Genomic DNA, 5,237 nt, shown 5'->3' with positions numbered 1-5,237 from the left:
CCAAGTGCGCCCGCAACCCTGTACAGGGCCACTTCTTCACAAGGCTGGCAATCGGCTTCCCCGCTGCACGCGTGCGGCGCACAACCGGTGTGACGTGGAAGTGACGGGACACGTTCGTAAACCCATCGCGAACCGAGTACGACGCCCTACCAAGTGCGCCCGCAACCCTGTACAGGGTCACATCTTCACAAGGCTGGCAAGCGGCATTCCGCTGCGCGCGTGCGTCGTCCGAGCAGTTGCGTGATAAACGACCGTGTCGAAAGCCCAAACACCGCCGAGGCCAGTCGCCGCCGCCGCAAGGGCAGCCACGCAGCCTGGCGAGAGGCATCGTCTCGTGTAGCGTCGCCCCCGCCCCAACTGGAGTGGCCCAGTTTTTTGAACGGGACGGGAACTGCGAAGCACTTAGACCGACGGCGGACTACGACGAGAACGCCTTAAGCTTCGCCAACGTTTCGCCAACTCGTGCGGGAGACTTTTTCCGCTTCGCGGCAAGTCGTCGCGCCGTGCTCTCCGCATCAACCGCGTACGCAGCGAACCGCAAACGTCGGGCGCAGCCTCCTCACCTCCCTGCGCTTTGCGCGCGAACGTTCCCTGTTCGCGCGGCAAAGCCTGGAGGAGGCACGGCCCCGCAGCGTGTTCGAGCGCCCGGTCTACGGGACACCCTGCTTACTTCGAGGGCAACAAGCGCAACGCAAGGCTGCGATCTCGCGCACTTTGCGCACGGCTGGAGAAGCTTTGCTGGCCGGCTTTCGCTCCTCGTGTTTACCGTGCGTTAAAGTTGCGCGTCCGTGGCTCTCGCAGCTCTTGCGCGCCCGGTCGCAGAGAGGAGTACGCAACCTCGACCGCACTTTCCCTGCAGGCTTCCTTCCGACTCGAAGTCCTGCGGCGGTCTCAACGAGGTGCCACATCCTCAATGCAGTCGGTCGCCCCCGTTTCGGTTGGGCTCTGGCACGACGGTCGCCACCGTCTCGCCCTTGAGTGGCCGCTGTTGGCGCTCGCTGTGAGGTGTTCAGCGTGCTGTCCGTGTTGCCGACGCGGTCAAAACGAGTCGACGGCTCACGTTCCCTTGTGCGCCGAAGGCTCTCTTGATATGTGATCCGACCCTCAGACAGACGAAGCCAAGGGAAGACCCAAGGCCGCAATGTGCGTTCAAAGAATCAGTGCTCAGTGTGTCCTGCAATTCACACCAAGTCTCGCAGCTGGCTGCGTTCTTCATCGACCCGAGAACCGAGTGATCCACCGCTTAGAGTCGTGAAAAAGTGTTTGTTCAATTCCGTACAGTCAAAACCAAACGTTTCTGGCACTCGGCCAAACAGTGGCCAAGAAGGGCGCTTTTCAGCGCACGCTTGGACTCCAAAACTCTGCCGCGCCTTTTTCGGCTGCCGCAAATCGAGCAAACGGTGTGTTTCGGACGGCGTTTCGCTTCCGCTACTTGCGAGTGCTTTCGTGGTCCACCCCTCTATAAATACTCGGGAGGCGTCGAAGCCGGTTCTCCAAGCCGGACCCGTAGGTATCGTTGTGTGCTCGCTCTCATTGGCCCGCCTAACCAGAAAATGCCTGCGGTACACCCATTTGGATAAGAGTGCACGCAGATGCGGGCCTCGACGGCTACACATTTCCTCGGGCGGCCGCCTCCCGGCCTCCGTGGAGCGCGGGATGCACGGTCCCATCGACAAGCCTCTCCCGTTTTTACCGTGGCGTCGCGGTTCACCACGGCGGGCGGGTCGGTCTCCTCCGCATAAAAAGGGGGACCCCCGCTTTTTGTTCCACGAAATCGCACAAGCTTTTTTCGCATCCACGGTTTGCCACCGCACACCAAAATGCCGATCCGGCTGCCTACTTTAGCCAACAGGTGGAGCCAGGCGCGCCGTACTTGCGCGGCACTTCCCACGTCCACCGAAGTCGGTGCCAAGGACCACTTTCGGCGCCGGAGCCGCGTACGAGCCTACTCGAGGCGGAAGAACGAAGCCAGCAAGGGCCTGGCCGCAAGTGCGTTCAATTGTCGGGACGTCCAAGTCCCTCGTTCTTCCGTGCTTCCTCTTTCGGCAAGTCGTTGCGGCACCTTCCCAAAGCGCGCAGACCCGCTAATCGCGACGAGCGCGACGTGGCCGTGCCGCCTTTCCCTCGGCAGCAAGCAAAACGCCTGGCAACGTCGACGCTCCCCTAACCGCGATCTCGCACCGTGTTTCGTGTGGCGAATTCAAAAGCCGGCCGGCGCTGCTGCAACCATTACGGTCGGTACGCATACGCCGCGGAGGGCGGGACGGTCATCGGAGCGTGCGGTTCCTCCATCGAGTACTGCGCACCTCGGCCGTCGCATCGCCGTGCCATGACCGGCCGCGCGTCAACGCGAACCGGTGCCAGCGAGATCCCTCGCCTGCAAGAACCGACCGGCAGCCTCCGTCACCCGAGGACGCGGAGGCGCTTGCCGCGGACGGCGGGACGGTATGCACTGGTGCACAGCGGACCCGTCACATCGCCAGTTCCTTGACCGACCGCCGACGCTTGTGCCGTTCCTCTCGTACTTGGCAGTCGCCGCGCGATTGTCGGGTCTCGTTCTTGCACGCTCGAACGGTCGGGAGGGCACTCGGCTGGCGTTTCGGGAACGCGCAGCCTCGCCTTCTACCGACGTAACCACGACTCGCCGTTCGCGCTCCGCCGCTCCTGTTTACAGTACTAGGCGGTCCCGCAGCGGTCGGGTCGCGCATTTCGAGCGCTTCGAGCCACGGTGCAGTGGCGGGTCGAAAGCCGACCTATGAGTGCGTTGCGCCGTTTGTACCCGCGTCCGCCACCTGGCCGACCGTCCAAGGTCGCGGTGTTGGCGTCCGCTGGGCGCAACAATTTGTCACGGGGTGCCGCTCCACATTCAGGCAGCCCCGTGGGGAAAAGCCGACCCCGCGTCCAAACGGGGTCAGCGGCAGAAAGTGTCGGGCGCAGACGCAGCTGAGGCGCTCACCCTTCACAATCCGTTAATGATCCTTCCGCAGGTTCACCTACGGAAACCTTGTTACGACTTTTACTTCCTCTAAATGATCAAGTTTGGTCATCTTTCCAACAGACCGGCGCAACCGAAAGGCCGCGCCGGACATCGGTCCGAAGACCTCACTAAATCATTCAATCGGTAGTAGCGACGGGCGGTGTGTACAAAGGGCAGGGACGTAATCAACGCGAGCTTATGACTCGCGCTTACTGGGAATTCCTCGTTCAAGGGGAACAATTGCAAGCCCCTATCCCAATCACGAAAGAAGTTCCACGGGTTACCCAGTCTTTTCAGACAGGGATAAAGACACGCTGCTTCCTTCAGTGTAGCGCGCGTGCGGCCCCGGACATCTAAGGGCATCACAGACCTGTTATTGCTCTGTTTCGTGCGGCTAGGAGCCGCTTGTCCCTCTAAGAAGGTTGTAAGGTGCTGGGAACCCCGCACCTATTTAATAGGCTAGAGTCTCGTTCGTTATCGGAATTAACCAGACAAATCGCTCCACCAACTAAGAACGGCCATGCACCACCATCCACCGAATCAAGAAAGAGCTCTCAATCTGTCAATCCTCCCAGTGTCCGGGCCGGGTAAGTTTTCCCGTGTTGAGTCAAATTAAGCCGCAGGCTCCACTCCTGGTGGTGCCCTTCCGTCAATTCCTTTAAGTTTCAGCTTTGCAACCATACTTCCCCCGGAACCCAAATACTTTGGTTTCCCGGAAGCTGCCCGCCGAGTCATTTGAGTAACTCAGGCGGATCGCTGGTTGGCATCGTTTATGGTCAGAACTAGGGCGGTATCTGATCGCCTTCGAACCTCTGACTTTCGTTCTTGATCAATGAAAACATTCTTGGCAAATGCTTTCGCAGTAGTTCGTCTTGCGACGGTCCAAGAATTTCACCTCTAGCGCCGCAATACGAATGCCCCCGTCCGTCCCTCTTAATCATTACCTCGTATTCCAAAAACCAACAGAACAGAAACGAGGTCTTGTTCTATTATTCCATGCAAGTTTATTCAGGCGACTCGCCTGCGTTGAGCACTCTAATTTTTTCAAAGTAAAAGCACCGGCCATCTCGAGGCACACAATGAAGTGCACCAAGAAAGAACCGGCATGATGTTCAGTCCGAGCCGTCGCATCGGGTAGATGCACTACTCGTCTGGAACTGAGATCCAACTACGAGCTTTTTAACCGCAGCAGCTTTAGTATACGCTATTGGAGCTGGAATTACCGCGGCTGCTGGCACCAGACTTGCCCTCCAATTGATCCTCGTTAAAGGATTTAGAGTGTACTCATTTCAATTACGGGGCCTCAAAAGAGTCCCGTATTGTTATTTTTCGTCACTACCTCCCCGTGCCGGGAGTGGGTAATTTGCGCGCCTGCTGCCTTCCTTGGATGTGGTAGCCGTTTCTCAGGCTCCCTCTCCGGAATCGAACCCTGATTCTCCGTTACCCGTAACAACCATGGTAAGCAAGTAACCTACCATCGAAAGTTGATAAGGCAGACACTTGAAAGAAACGTCGCCGGCTCGTGGCCATGCGATCAGCACAAAGTTATCCAGAGTCACCACACAATACGGGCCGAAACCCGATCGATCTTGGTCTAATAAAAGCACCCGTTACCCAAAGGGCTCCAGGCTCACTGCATGTATTAGCTCTAGAATTGCCACAGTTATCCAAGTAGGAAGAAACGATCTAAGGAACCATAACTGATTTAATGAGCCATTCGCGGTTTCGCCTTATTTCGGCATGTACTTAGACATGCATGGCTTAATCTTTGAGACAAGCATATGATTACTGGCAGGATCAACCAGGTAATCGTTCGACTGCGCGTCCGTCCTCGCCCTCGGCGGGCCGGACGCAGTCTGTGTGCGGCGGAGGCCACCTTCAGGCGCCCCAACACGCTTATTTTGCACTCCGAGATGACGGCGTTCGAGCTCGCTACGGCACAACCTTCCCGAAAGACGAGTGGGAGCCGTGCGGCAAGAAGCACGTTCATGCTCGCTCTTTTTCGTTGCATCGACTCGGTCGCGCCGTGCGGGTTGCCCAAGCCCGCTGCACTGTCGGTGGACCGGCCGGAACTAGCAACGGAGCCGAGACTGCAAAGCCGCCAGACGACGGGTCACGCCCGCGTCTTCGGCGCTTTCGCATCTGAATCGCCCGAGGACGACACGGAACACACCTCGATATCGTGGTAAAACGGCACCGTCCGACAACCAGCCCCTAACGCATCAAGCGGATGAGGCTGCAGACGACTGCCGTGGATTCC

General features: G+C 58.5%; 2 non-coding genes across 2 annotated transcripts; both read right to left on the bottom strand.

Moving 5' to 3' along the window:
- Window positions 1-1,098: 1,098 nt before the first annotated feature.
- Window positions 1,099-1,251, bottom strand: LOC142795835 (5.8S ribosomal RNA). The gene has a single exon (XR_012893343.1). It is a non-coding gene; the product is annotated as a 5.8S ribosomal RNA (ribosomal RNA).
- A 1,719-nt stretch (window positions 1,252-2,970) lies between these two features.
- LOC142795836 (small subunit ribosomal RNA) lies at window positions 2,971-4,785 on the bottom strand. The gene has a single exon (XR_012893344.1). It is a non-coding gene; the product is annotated as a small subunit ribosomal RNA (ribosomal RNA).
- Window positions 4,786-5,237: the final 452 nt, after the last annotated feature.

The sequence above is a fragment of the Rhipicephalus microplus genome, unplaced genomic scaffold, assembly GCF_043290135.1.
Source record: "Rhipicephalus microplus isolate Deutch F79 unplaced genomic scaffold, USDA_Rmic scaffold_904, whole genome shotgun sequence".
Taxonomy (NCBI): domain Eukaryota; kingdom Metazoa; phylum Arthropoda; class Arachnida; order Ixodida; family Ixodidae; genus Rhipicephalus; species Rhipicephalus microplus.
This window is presented reverse-complemented; position numbering and strand designations above follow the sequence as displayed.